We start from the raw sequence: 15,879 nt of genomic DNA, 5'->3' as shown, positions 1-15,879 counted from the left end.
ATCTACTTCTTTCAATATTTCAATTCTTAGGAATTTCTATAGGTACCCACTTTGGCACAGCCGATGTTCTTGCAAATAAACTGAACTGAATTGAATAACACCTTGTTTAGTATTTACTAGTCGATCGCTGTACATAATCAACACCGAAATAGGTACCCAAAAGTCAGTGCTGCGCTCTCGACCGGGAAATGAGATCCGTCCCATCTAGATGGAGCGTCCAGTGGAGCAAGGAGCCAATTAGTCCCATTAATAGACCAAAGGAGTCTCACGCTCCGAGCGCCGCTTGATTTCCGTGTTTCCTAGGGCTGCTGATTAGATAAGTCCGATTTCGCAATGCCGAATTCTGCCGATGTTGTGCCATTTGACTAAGGTTGGCTACTGTCGCTTAGAAGCAAAACACAGCAGCGATTGACACTGCTTGTGGGGTCCTTGGTTGACCGCTACACTCTTTTATTTAGTGTTGATTTAAACGCGTGGATGTATTTAAAGATTTAATGTCCTTGATATTACTTGATGTTACTAATCCTACATGGAGCTTGATTAATGTATGATTAGTGAGCACGCGCGATCGCCTTGGTGCTAACGAACGTACTGACCTTTTGGTAACAATTAAATAACCACGCGGCTCACGTAAATTGCTGGCGCAGCAGAATGTACGACTTGCCTCGTACATGCTCCCACGCCGCAAAAGATGAGTTAGTGTTGATGGGATGCTATAAGGTGATTGAACAATATATTTTATCTACTATTGTTAGTAGATGGATTGATATAATATATGAAATTAATTCTATAATGAGTTACACCTAACACTTTCGTCACCGACAACGTACACTGCACGAAAAGCCGGTGACGTATATTTGTTTGATTTGTCGGCGTAAGAATTGTACCGCGGAGCCCTAACTGGTCCTTCGAGCCGGATAGTCTCGAATCTCGAGCCGGATAGATCCATAGGTCGCTGGTTCAAATCCGGCTCGAAGGACCAAAAAAGATGTGGGGTCCTTGGTTGACCGCTACACTCTTTTATTTAGTGTTGATTTAAACGCGTGGATGTATTTAAAGATTTAATGTCCTTGATATTACTTGATGTTACTAATCCTACATGGAGCTTGATTAATGTATGATTAGTGAGCACGCGCGATCGCCTTGGTGCTAACGAACGTACTGACCTTTTGGTAACAATTAAATAACCACGCGGCTCACGTAAATTGCTGGCGCAGCAGAATGTACGACTTGCCTCGTACACTGCTGATATTAGGTAGAAATAGGTGTGATGGTGGTGCCGCAGGAGTCGAACCACAAAGGCGCTCAGACGTCCAATTTGTTGTTTGAGCGACCGACGAACGTTACACGTTTGACTTTATTAGTAAATGTTGTCAACAGTCGATTGTCTACACGTCTTTAAACCACTAAATACTCGCCCACACTTATGACAGTTTCGTTAATTGCTTTATTGCTTAACGAGTTGCTCTAGCATTAAGTAGTAGCCAATGTATAATGACAATGCTAAATTTAAAATTTATTTCAATTTTTTTTTTTATCTTTTATTAAATTATGAAGTTGCCCAACAACGCAACTGCGTATGGATAAGATATGTCATCATGACTATTAAAATATTTATATTTGAAATGTAAAATTGAAATATAGAATAAATGTGCAAAAACTTTGCGCATTGGCTTTCTAAAACAACACACAACTTAGTGGAATAAATTCCCAAAGTTTGGCAAATCTCAGCAGAATCGTAAAATGAATCCTTACTTACGAAGTCTTACGACTAAAACCATATAAAGTCTAGTGTCGGCTTACAAGGATTTTATATAACACTTGGAACTATTTAATTAAATGATAAAGCTCATGGGCTCTACTATGTAATCTGCAATGCGGTAGACACAGATTACGATATTTTATATCGATATTATACGTAATCTATATGATATTACATAACGATTATTGAATTGACTAGAAATTACGATAAAAACAAAACTCCAAACTGCTTAAAATTACACCGATGTTACTCCCACAACTAAGTCGAAGGTGGTAGAAACCTTTGTGGTTCGAATCCGGCGGCACCACCGCCACAACTATTTCTACTTAATAACAGCAGTGTTAAGCACTGCTGTGTTCTGGTTTGAAGGGTATGGTAAGGGAGACATACTTTTAACCGAGGTATTCCAGCTTAGTCCTCAGGCGGTGCATCAGGTAAGCATCTAATCCTACCTGTAATTGATTACAAATGTCCATGGGCGGCGGTAGCCACTTAGCATTAGGTTAATTGCATGGGCGTCAGCTACTTCTATATCAGCCTAATAACATCAGTGTTAAGCACTGCTGTGTTCTGGTTTGAAGGGTGTGGTAAGGGAGACATACTTTTCCGAGGCGTTACAGCTTAGTCCTAGGGGGTAGCGGCGCATCAGGTAAGAATCTAATCTAGAAGGTAAGGATTGATTACAGATGTCCATGGGCGGCGGTGGCCACTTACCGTCAGGTTAATTGCATGGGCGTCACCTACTCCTATATTATATAAAATAAAATATACATATAAAGAGACATACACACACGCTCGAAAAACATTACTCTATGCAGTCGGAAAAAAATATCTTTATTGGCTTTATCTGTGCAAATAGATATGGTCGTTTTCAGTTCTGTTTGAAAACGGTTACGTAGCCGTTATTTGGTTTTCATATCGATACAGAAAATTGTTTTCTGATATCGCTTCGTTTCGAATTCAATGCGATTGAGGACCGTTTTAGTTTTGCCTTTGGTCATTTGCTTTCATACATTTGTTGACATAATATATAGGGATATTTCTTGTATATTGATTTGGTATGATATTGACAAAAACGTTTTTTTTAGTTACGGTATGGTATGGAATACCTGACGCTCAGAAGCCTCAGTGGTTAACATAGATGCATACTTTTAGACAAAAAATAATCAGAATATAATTAAAACACACAACCATTTTATTCATTAATTTTGTATGTAAATTTTTACTGGACTGTAAATAGTTATACAAGTGGAATAGATAAAATAATTTCTAGACATTTTATATTTTAAGTAACAATGATTATTTAACGATACTGTAAGTTTTTAATAAAAAAAAAAAAAAAAACATATACAACGAGAACCATGCTTAGTGGAAATACTCCAATACTCCTCGATCGCCAACCCTAACGTTGCGATGTTGCACGCGTCTGTTGATTGTATACATTTGCCTGTCTGCTTTGAAGACTTTGTGGCCTTTGGGCGGCTGCGGCAGATCAAAGGTATCGCAAGACCAGCCCGCGATGCATGTAACTGCAGGGAAATAAATCTATATCTATACCTCCGCCACGATGCGAAGAGAATTCATGTAAACAAACCGATATTAGGGTCATCAAAATTTTGGTACTGTAAAAATTACTATTATCCTTGTTTTCATTTTTAATTCAACAAAAAACTTCACAATTAAATTGTATCCATTATTTCTATACCTTATTACATGCAAAGTACTCTCACAACTTTCATATTGTTGCGTATAGACAAAGATGAATAAAATATCCTTATCAGTAAGTAAGTGAAAACCCTGTAAATAAGCGTATGCCAGGTAATAAGAACTTTTGGTTACGATTTTGAAAAATCGAAACAGTCCAACAAAAAAAAAGAGTACGTAAATTTCTTTACAACCCCACTTTTACTGCTTCATTTTAAATTAGCTGCATAATAATTGCTTTATAATCCGACTATTTAAAAAACACAATTGCGTTTCGTTTTATTTAAAGTAGCAAATAATATTTTTTGAAGTGTAAGCTGACATTTTAATTTATCCACTATTTTCGTAGTATATGATTAAATTATTATTTGAAAATAATTTTATTTATACTAATGTATAATATTTTAATAATATCTTTATAATAATAGTTCATTGTTACAAATACAAAAAAAAACATTTTGTTTACATTGACTGCTTAGCTATAACGAAACGCACTCTCCGAATTTGGTCGTGTTACAATGATGTTTACAACATGGCTGCTTACGATTACGAGTATTGTGCGTGTTAATATCTCTGTTATCCATTGTTATTTGTTTGTTAAATATTCCTGTTATAGTGTTGTTCTGTTATTTTGTTGAGTTTTTTTTTGTTTCGTTTTGTTTGTTTTGTTGTTCTTGTTATAATGAGTGATTCCCAACCGGGTCCGAGTGGCCTGCAGAAGTTTTCTTCTCCAAAGAAGAAACGAGCGAGGTGTTCACTCAGTTCCTCGGAGAAAACAGTTATATGTAACATTTATAAAACTATCGAAGAAATGTGGCCAAAAGATAGTTTTATATACAGTAAAGATGTCGCAAAAAAAACTGCAGAAACTGCCGGCGTACATTTGAGTACTGTGTACCGAATAATAAAAGAATATCGAACTCATAAACGAGTTTCGTCACCGACTCCAGCTCCTAAAAAGGGGACAATAATGGACAAATTGGACGATATGACCTTGAGTGGAATTCGTAGGAAGGTGCACATGTTATTCTTTGATAACGATCCACCAACAATTGAAAAAGTTTTAAATTTAGTGAACGAGGACGACAGCTTACCAAGCTTTAAAAGAACTACCTTTCAAAAAGTTTTAAATAAACTAAAGATTAAATATTTGAAACGGTCGAGACGAAGTGTTCTCATTGAAAAGGAAGAAATTGTGCGATGGCGCTTCTATTATCTTCAAAAAATGTTAAGGATGAGAGAACAAAGACGCAAAATTTATTATTTGGATGAGACTTGGGTTAACGAAGGTACATAAACAATTTTAACTTATTTTTTATATAGAATCAATCATTTCTGTATACTTATTGATCTTTATTTAAACAGTAACCATATAAATTATTATTAATAAGTAGAATTTAAATATCATAATCAATATTTTATCACATCTTTGGCACACACTGTGTATAAAATTATTTATATTAAAATAATTTAAAGCAATAATATATTATTTGGTTTCAGGACATACAAAAAGTAAAATATGGCAAGACCTTTCCATTGAGTCTGCTCGACAAGCCTATCAGGAGGGACTCTCAACTGGCTTGAAAGCTCCATCGGGAAAAGGGAAGCGCTTGATAGTTGTACTCATTGGTATGTTATCATCCTAATATTGTTAGCTTAAGATCACATAATTTTAGATGTGTGTTATCATGGAATTGAAAAAAGTTTTGTAAAAAAATAAACTCATGCATAGCTAATCATTTTAACGTAAAAGTATAGTTTCTATGCCATATAGTCAATATATGATCACTAGACTGCTACATGTACTTTTCACATTTTAATATTTATCATTTTTTATAGGTAACGAGGATGGATTTGTGGACAACATGTCTGTAATTTTGAACAAGACTCTTACAAACTATAATAATTACAATCTGGAGTTTACTAATATCTGCATTCTCTTTATATATAAAAGTACTAACTGGACTAACCTTCGAAATTTCTTCAGGAGTCTTATTCAAAATCTATAATGGGCGGCCAAAAAACCTTAAGGATTTGTATTTTTACATGATGTATTACATACTTGTAATTTGTGCTATTTAATTTAATCATTTTAACCCGTTCATACATGTAATAATAGCTAAATAAATATGTACAAAACTCCAAGTTTTTATTTTTATTTTTAGTTACTACTAAACCAATTTCAATTTTATTTTCCAATCTACTCTGGGAATAGAGTATTTACTAACTTACAGTCTATTTATTCTCTTAGAGTCCAAATACGAGACGTGTACATATTGCCATGGAGGATATTAAACTACCATTACTCTAAATTACATTATTTTATTCATTCTGATTAAAATAGAATATCACACAGCATAATATCTAAGAAAATTGTATAAATTCACTTAATACGCATTTAAATGCTGATTTAAAATATATCTTGCGAGATTATTCTCGAAATCTAATTAAACTCAAGGTCAAATATTTATTCACAATATTTAATTCAAACCAGACATTAGGTATAGTGTATAGAATAGGATAGAAAATAACGGAAATTTTCTTTTATTTTACATAATATTATACATTAATAAATTGTGCTAATGAAAAAAGGTTATTGTTATATGCCCGTTATCGGTTGCTAAGCGACGATTGTTGGTAAACATTCTTCTTCCAATTTGGCTGGAGTATAGTGTTCAGACGCTCAGAAAGGGATTCGAAAAATATAATATTATAATATTCTTCCACGAACCAATAATAGTTTATTTTTGTTTAGTGTATTCTTCCATAATCATTAACATTTACAATAATACATTTTCATAAACTAATTTTTCACTTCCATTACAAAAGACATTGAATAATCAGACGACATTTCATAACATAAAGCTAGACTGAGTGTTCTTAAAATGTAAAAACAGAAAAAGTATTCAAAAGTGACATAAATTACGAATTACCAGCAAAAATGTGACCTATACATGATTGTGAAGTGACTGTAAAACTAGGTATATACATTATTTCAAAATGATCTTGAATGATGATCTTGTCTCATGATTAAACATATTTTAGATGTTTTATAAGTTAACTAAAATTTCCTATATGTTTACGTAATAATAAAATGGTCGAAACTTAAAATGTTATTAGACACAGACTGTAAGTGTCACCCATTACTTATAAATAACTAATTAGTAATTCATTATTTTAAAATGTATATATGACAAACGTTATAATCAATTCATTAAACATCAATGTAAAGCGTCATAAAAGGTTTTGTTGAAAAAAAAATGCTGTCCGCTCTACAGCCACTATGTATTCAATCCTTCGATCACTAATAGGAACTAGATACACAATCAGCGACGACAGAATGACGCGACGAAAAGCGCGCCCAATTTGACATTTGGGTGCTTTTTTAGGTTAGTAGTGTTTGAACGATCGGAGAATAAACATGCCTCAGTGCTCGTTTAAAAACTGCAAAAATCACACGTCTAGGACGTTAAAAAAGGATGGAGTATCGTATTTTCGGTAAGTATTATTATTATAAGTATGTAATTGCTATCACTCAATTATAAATACTGCTATATCGTGCGTAATTAATTTATTTTTAAGTTTTCGAAATTATCAACAGAATGTATAAACCATGTAAATTGTAAAGTCTGTTACTAAGCGTACAATTATTACTATTGCATGCCCACTTGATTTGTTCGGGTAACATGGTGACTCTGTTCTATTTTGAATGGAGACGCTATTGTTTTATATTTTTTTCTTTAATTATTTTTTAACAAAATTTTTAACAAAATATACACAACAGACTTCTATATCACTACAGAGTAAAAAATAATTGAAATAAATGTTGATTTGGTACATATTTCTTTAGTCGGCGGCAATATATTTCGTTGGACACAACGGCGTAAACAGCTTGTTGATTTTTTAATTAAATTACTTGTATTTGGTTATATTTTAATTTTAAACTATAACTAATCCTTTTTGTGTTCTTCAATGTTCTTTTTGTATGATTTATTTTTATTTTATAATATAAATTTTGTGACTGCATATATATATTAGTTTCATTGATAAATTATTATTATCTTATTACTTACATTCAGGTAAAATATAATTATCTTCATTCAAATTAATTACTTCGACCTAATAAAAATATTAAGTGATAATTTATAATAACCGTTTAAAGTACTGACAGTTCGTCTCCACTCATCCCTTGTCCAAGTGACAAACCACGGTCGTAAAATTTAATGGCTTTTATTTTGCTTTGTAAATGCGACTTTAACTTCATTCAAATAAGGTTAAATTTTTTATGGTAGCTTATGACAGCTAGCTTATGTCGTAAAAATTTATTGCTTTTGGTAAGCAGTTTTTTAAAAAACACCTTGAAATAGTGGTGATAAAGTTGATTTTGTATTAATTTTAGATTCTGTCACTTAGAATTTTTTAAACACGTTTGACGCCACTTTTTAAGTTCATTTTTGTATGGGATTGTGTATCTAGTTCTTATTAGTGATCGAAGATTCAATCACAGATTCTAGATTACAAAATGACACAACATTATTTAATTTTATTTTTAGAATTAAGCATTTTTAGATTAGTTACTGAGTAGGTTATATACATTAATTTTATATAGATGCAGATTACCACCTAATGTACTGATTACCACACTTAATTAAGCCATTACCCACGTTTCTAAAGCAAACGGGTATATCTAGTTTGGCGAGAGAAAGGCAACGCGCGGGCCGCTCGCACCCACGGCTTTTCACCTTATATAGCGAAACAACTATGCTTAGGCTGTTGGTACACTGGCGACGGGGAAGCGATATACGACACCAGCAATTAATATAAACAAAAAAAAATGAACATGAACATCCTGCTTTTTCAAATAATCGTACGCCAAAAAAGCCTATATTACGTCCAGTAATAAAGTTTAACTTACTTGAAATGATTATAAATATTTTATATTTGAGATAGTTATATAATGATCCCAATGTAATAAAAAATGATAGTAGACATATTTTATGAAATAGATAGGGACAGTGATAAGGTCTGATATGTTTTGGTTTGAAATTTAAAAGATATAGTAGTAGTAGACTACACGAGGCGTTAAAACTTAGTCCTCATACATATTTCCATGAAACTACCTCAGTTATATAAAAAAATGGAAATAGTTACGACATGCTGAAATATTTCAATCAAGTCTACAAGCGCACAGTATACCTGTAGGAATCCTCACTTAAGACTTGGTTAAGTAGAACTGCAGCGTCAGTTCAAAATCAGTCAAACTGCAAGCCATACCAAACTAACAATCCTATCACACATCGTTTGATACTTATCGTGCCCCGTGCGACAAGTGGGTAAGCGGGAACAACTCGACATATAAGGTTGCAGCGACCTCCGGGTTGTGGTAAATGAACTCGTTATCGACGGGTGTCGGCGTATTTGGGCAAAAGGACGCTGCTCCGATAGGCGTACTTGATATGTGGTGTCGGATTTAATTGGGATCTTAATTTTAAAGGTAAAACGCCACTGGCGTTTACAATCTCCGTTGGAAAAGGTTGGTGGAGTATGCAAGACAATGCAGGTATAGGAAGTGGAACAAATCCAAGTTTGAAAGATGGTAGAACGGGCATGGTTCGACTTGGGAGGTACCACGCCACACGTATTACTAGCATGAAGCTGCTTTCATGTTTCGGTGGAAGGTAGTGGATGCAGACTGCCATATGAGACGACTATCGTAGTCCTCAGGAGTAGCATAGCATCTCTCAAGCAAGTATACAAAATGAAAAGGTTTACAATCAGGGCTCTACCGTGGGTATTCGTTTTCTACCCTATAGAAGCATCCTAGCGCCATTTTTTTGCAGGAAGAATTTGTAATTAATTTCGAGGACATATTTAGAACTAGTGACAGACATATAAAACTACATAACAAATACAAAAATACATAGCACTAAGCACAAAACCCATTATTCATCTGGCACTAAAGCCCACAAAACAAACACACTAACGGTAAAACTATACCTACCTAGCTTTAGTTAGCACAACAGACTAAAAGCCTAAAGCGGATGCAAATTAAAAAACGTAGCGTGCATTTGCACGGAACCGTTATCCACCTAAAAAAAGGAAAAAGCGATTGAATTTTAAAAACGGTGTCCGTTGATAAATAAGTCATAAACGCTATATGTACCGTTTCTAGCCGAATTTGCCGTTTTATATTGAATTGGGACATTTTTATATTATTTGACCGTTCGAATGGTTTCGTTTTGAGGCAGTTAAGTGGTCACTGCCACTCGTGCACCTTTGAAAACAGGAATGCTACCAGAAGCTGAACATATATTATTTACTACCCCTGAAAGTATGTAGCAGTGAAGTTGGAATAAAACATTACGAAACCAGAGGAGTAATAATAATTGAAATTAAAATGTATACAAAAAGGACTCTTTATATTTTTCTTTTTTGAATGATTATATAAAACGTTACATTTTTTAAGAAGTGGCGAAGGAGACATAACAATATCAATCTTATATTTGTCTTCAAATCCAGACCATACATTCACTAATGTATGTTCTTCGTAAACTTTATTATACAGTAAGTACAGTTTATCAAAATATTTCTATTTAATAACTAATCAAGGACGAAGAGGACGAAAACTAGTAATAAACGAAAATTAGAGAAAAGCATTATATCTAAAGCTATTGCATATTTACGTGACATGCAACACGTATCGGTCAAATACATTTAATTACTGATAACAAAAAATGTAAAGAGAAATCAAGGCCACATCGCCAGTTATAACTTTATAAGAGAAGTACTAGGCGCGCAGTTTCACACAGTGCGTCTATTTTTCTCAACATAACTCAAGTGCGCTTGAATATTTCTTACGGAATGAACTCTTCGCTGATATCGAGCTGACGATCCAAACACATCTCTATCATCTTAACATAGAGTGTAAAATGTTACATCAAACGCAACGTCTGTTTCGAACAGTTTTCGAAACGGTGCACTTGTAAGCGTACAAAAATAAATACGTACACTTTCCACTCACACGTCTACACCAAAACGTGCTATATCTAATGCATAATAAACTAAAATTCGTTTCTAACACTGAAAAGTAGGGTTTCTTTCGACCCGTTCCGGGCGGTCGGTTACGTCGTATCGCGTCGGGGGGAGCGATGCGTCACAAGTATGGCGGCCGGCGGATCGGGTCATCGAGCTAAGCAGAACAACTTTGTTGTTAGTACTATATATACGTGTGGGTAGTACTACGCTGTTGCCAGCCAGTCGCGAAGGTCACTCGACTCGGCTGCGGCTGTGTGCGTCGCAACGCAGATAATGTACAAGTTTCGTACGAATGGCTATGTTATTGATTATGCACGCTTTCTTTGGGTGAATGACTCGCTGCATCTGATTTTGATTGGCGAATAGACAGATCGGATAGTTAAAAAGATATTTATTTGGCTTATTTCTAAAATTACGTTAATTGTTACTTGTTTACATGTCTCTGCATTTCACTTATTGTGTAACTATCTATTTTATGAGTACTACACTATATTTTATGAGTTTATGTGTAGTACTGACAGTATAATAATGTTTGTTCGTCTGTCTTATTGAGCTAGCTTAAATCTTAAACGATTTTAACAATTTTGACAGTCCCAAGGAAATTTGTAATAAGCTGCTTTTGTTAACCAAATACCAAAATACCAAATAGTATTAGATTTGACTGCATGATTAGGTCGTCCATCATCTTATATTAAAACTTTTTTGAAAGAACACTTTTGAATCAATCGCTGTCATGATTAGATGGGCAACCCGTGATCAACATATTTCTTAACATAATTTTATCAACTAAATGTAATATAATAAGTATCTATATGTATACGAGCGAAAACTTGTCAATAAATATAATAAATCAAATACATTTTTCAAAAAAATCCGTTCGTCGTTCTCAGCATTCCACTCACCCACTCGTACGATTTGATCATGTTAACATTATTTATACCTACATACCTTTAAGGCCCTTTATATACCTATTTACTTTACCTTTCAACAGTCATGCTTGTTACGATAAAAATATTTTATCCATAATTTTCTACTACGAAAAGATAACAGTACGTACATAGTCAACTTTCGCGGAATTTTAACAATTTCCAATAGATATTTCGATTGAATTATCCTTATTATAAATATTTTATCATTTACTTTAATCTTTTATATAGAAAAGATTTTTAATTTCCTGTTAATACGAATAAATACCTGATAAAATATTTCTGTAGTATAACAAAATTTTAATCCAAAATTAATTATGGTCCAGAAAAAAGTAGAAAGAAGGATAATTTGGCGGAGAGAACGAAAATAACATGAAAGCAAATGTTATTTGAATTACATGTTATAAAACAAATTCAGGTAAAAATGTAGAGCGTATTAAAACATAAAGCCTTCGTAGTCCATTAGCGATGTTCTATTCTATTACGTACTCTTTGTTTTGTTACATATTTATGTTATTTTGGGGCTACGGTTAAAAACTTTTTCAAAGTTCTACAAAACGAAGAAGAAGCATTACAATGGGAGAATATAAGTTGCCCTAATGTCGATAAAACAAACATATTACACTAGCAGAACCCGCGGCTTCGCCCGCGTAAAAAAATGCTATGACATACAAATAACTGTAATCGTAAAGGACAATGCCCATGAAAGTATGGACCGCCGTCCAGAGTTGCATCAAATTGAAACTTGTTGTGGACGATGTATAATTAACCTAATACTACCACCAATAATTATTTTTTAGATCAGCTTAGATTTCTGAGATTTCAGCTTAGATTAGATTTCTGAAGTTATTTACCGAAATGTTACATAACCTCAAAATCGAAAATATCCGACGATAGATTGATGGTCGATTTTAACTGATAGTAGGTACCTATAATGTAGTTCGATTAACATATTCCATTTACTTTTAAAGGTAGTAGGTAAAAAAAACTGAAATAATCCTAAAAACCTAAAATAATGAATTCCGAGTATAAAATACCGCAATTTTAATTTTTAAGAACAACAATCAACATTTCGTCTTATTTTATCTTAAATGGAACCCCCTTGTTCAAAGAAACTATTCTGATCGAGAAACTATGTAAAAAAATCAAAAAATAATTTTAATATTACTTTCATTTTGATGCATGAGAAAAATCAGTACCAAGAATGTACCTTTGTACCTTTAACAATTTTAACGATAAAGTAGCATTAATATTTCATTGATAAAAGCTTTCTTTTTTCGTCACTGTGTACCTAAATTGGTCAAGCTTTCTTCAGAAACATAGACTAAAACTAATCAGTGGACTGTAATGAAACTTTCTTTAAAATATAAGTTTCATGTAGGATACAATAATTATTATGTACACTATTACATAGGAACCGTCCGTGTTATATGGGGCCTTACATACAGTGGTTCTTTCCGCTGGCTGGGCGGTTAGAGCTCCCATTCTTGCCGCCCGCAACTCCAGAATTCCCCCTTTAGTCTCGTACGACAGGCAGGGGATACTGTAGCCCTGTTCTAGCCCAAAATTTTAATCCAAGGTCTATGTACACACATAATCATACAACCACATAACCATCGCTAATCCACGCATAACCATACCCCACGGCAGGACAAAATGTTTGCACGCAGTGTGTCCAAAGTAGTTGCGATGTACCTAATCAGTATACCAAAATGTAGGCCAATTTGAATAAACTTACGCATTATCATATATGAAATTTGCGCCCGTCCACGTTGTCGTGTATTTGTATGTACATATACATCAATAAATACTTTATCAGCAAATTTCTGAAAGCTAATATTCAACATCAGCGCTCGGCAACCCGACACCCACGGGTGGTGTGTGGCCCGCGACTTTCCCTTGTGGCCCGCGGGTCTGCGCGTTACTAATAATTGGCCAAGTGCAAGTCAAACCCGCACCTGGAGGGTTCCGTGCAACTAAAATTTTGTTTTTTTTTTATTTCTAGTATTTAATATTGCAGCAGCCATTAAAGTACACACATTGTGAGAATTTGAACTGTCTACCTCTAACGGTTCAAAAGTTAGTTGGAAAAATATCGAATAGCAGTTTGTTGTATGGGGACCCCTATTTGTTTTCAACTTTTATTTTTATTTTTAGTATTTGTTGTTATAGCGGCCACCGTTATGCACCCTCTGTAAGAATTTCAAATGTCTATCTATTACGGTTCCAGAAATAGAGTCCTGTGACACACGGACAGACGGATAGACAGCGAAGTCTTAGTAATAGGGTTCCGTTTTTATCCTTTAGGTACGGAACCCTAAAAAACCGCTGTTCTGCACTTCAGCACGCGCAATACATTCCCATGTTAAAAATATATGTTACGACGGCCCGTGGAATTTCGCCCTACACTAAACTTCTCTGCACTCTGTTCTTTTTCCAGACACGCCAAAGGAAGTAACTTCAATAACGGTTTTTAAAGAAACTTTCTTTACTTATAGTACCCTAATGGTGTTGATTGTTGAGTTGCTTAAAATGCTGAAACAGATTTGTAAACAAAAAGACATAATGCATACACCCTTCTATAGCCGTCTTAAGGGTTGATCTAAAAAAAACAGTGACTCAGATGCTTAATTGAGTCCAATGATAATTTTTCATAGTGGTTGCTTCCAAATTAACGGATTATGAAATAAAGTTCCAACCCCTATTAAACGACCTTAAGGGTTGATTTTCAAAAAATGGATATATAAGTGATATATTATTTACAACCAGAAAGCAAAATACCAATTTTCATAGACTTTGCTTCAAAATCTGCGGACTTCTAAACGAAGTTTCTATCCCTATTATATCCTCTTAAGGGTTGATTTCCAATAAATGGTGTTAAAAAAGTTCTATCATTCCCAACCAGAAAGCCAATTACCATTTTTTACAGTCCTTGCTTCCAAATTAACGGTGTTTAAAATAAATTTTCATCCCCTATTAAACGTCCTTAAGGGTTAATTTTTCAAAAACGGTGAAATATGTGTCCTATTATTTTCAATCAGAAAGCAGAATACTAAATTACATAGACTTTGCTCTAAAATCTGCGAACTGCTAAAGAAAGTTTCTACCCCTATTTTATCCGCTTAAGGGTAGATTTTCCATAAACGTTGTTAAAGAAGATCTATTATTTCGTACCAGAAAGCTAAATCCTATTTTGCAGTCCATGTTTTCCTAATAAACGGACTTTAAAATAATATTCCATCCCCTATTAAACAACCTTAAGGGATGATTTTCCGAAAAACAATGAAATAGGTGATTAATTATTTACTGTCGAAAACCCAAATACCGATTTTCGTACAGTTTACATTAAAACTGGGGGACTTTCATACAAACTTACAACCCTTATTTAACCCACATAAGGGTTGATTTTCCAAAAATGATGAAATAGGTATTTAATTATTTTTAATCGAAAACCCAAATACCGATTTTCATAGAGTTTACATCAAAACTGGGGGAATCCCATACAAACTTACAACCCTTATTTAACCCACATAAGGGTTGATTTTCCAAAAACGGTAGAACTAAAGTTCTATTATATCTAACCAGTAAAGCAATGGTTAACTTTCATAGTGCTGGCTTTCAAAATGGCAAAATTTAGAATAAGCTGTCAACCCCTATTTAACCACCTTAAGGGTTGATTTTGGAAAAACCCTTAGATTAGATTTTTATTACTTTAAATCTGAAAGCTAAATACCAATTTTTATCCAGTTTGCTTTAAAACTTTCATACTAACTTTCAACCCCCATTTAACCCCCTTAACGTCGGAATATCAAAAAATTCGTTCTTAGTGCGCATCTACATTATAAAATGAAGCTATATTTTAAATTTCATGATTGTAGCTTCAGTAGTTTAGTCAAAACCTTGATTAATACGTTTTGAACGTGAGTATCTTTTCGCTTTTATATATATAGATACAAAAACCACTGCAAAGGTGAAAATATATACGGAGTATATAATACAACTAAACTTTTATGTAATGTTCTAATTTTTTTATATTATAAAAACAACTAGTTATGTCTTGCAAAAATTACGAGGCTTAGGCTTCGTACACACAGAGCCTTTTTCTTCTAAGAAAAGGGCTCCTTGAATACTAAGCCTAACAAGAATTCCTTTGATTGACAACCTCACATTTTTTCGTGTTTTTTGTCTTTTTTACTTCTATAATACTAGTATAATATTACAAGGGTTCCATTTCGCAGTAGCTGCCACCGGAGGCAAATATGAAGTACAAAGGGTTTGGGCGTATGTGCCCACATTTCGCCCAGGGGTAACAATTATGAGACGAACAATGGAGGTTGTCGACAGGTTTGCCTCAACTTACCTACCCAATTAATTGTTTTCATTGTAATACGCGTTCTTATAAATTTAAGGTTATAATTGAACGAGATAAAAGAGGAAGTATTTTACACAGTG

At 33.9% G+C, this 15,879-nt stretch overlaps 1 protein-coding gene and 1 long non-coding RNA gene across 7 annotated transcripts in view; one reads left to right on the top strand and one right to left on the bottom strand.

Moving 5' to 3' along the window:
* Smr (nuclear receptor corepressor smrter) overlaps positions 1 to 15,879 on the bottom strand; it is a 189,875-nt gene that overhangs the window by 65,738 nt on the left and 108,258 nt on the right. The gene's annotated exons all lie outside the window — the stretch shown is intronic.
* On the top strand, positions 3,887 to 4,998 carry LOC140746066 (uncharacterized). The gene is made up of 2 exons (XR_012102742.1): positions 3,887 to 4,755; positions 4,967 to 4,998. It is a non-coding gene; the product is annotated as an uncharacterized LOC140746066 (long non-coding RNA).

This window comes from Epargyreus clarus, unplaced genomic scaffold (genome assembly GCF_041222505.1).
Source record: "Epargyreus clarus isolate Ecla_fem2 unplaced genomic scaffold, WU_Ecla_fem_2.2 ptg000012l, whole genome shotgun sequence".
In the NCBI taxonomy this organism is placed as follows: Eukaryota; Metazoa; Arthropoda; class Insecta; order Lepidoptera; family Hesperiidae; genus Epargyreus; species Epargyreus clarus.
Note: the sequence above shows the minus strand (reverse complement) of the source record. Positions and strands in the feature narration are given on the sequence as shown.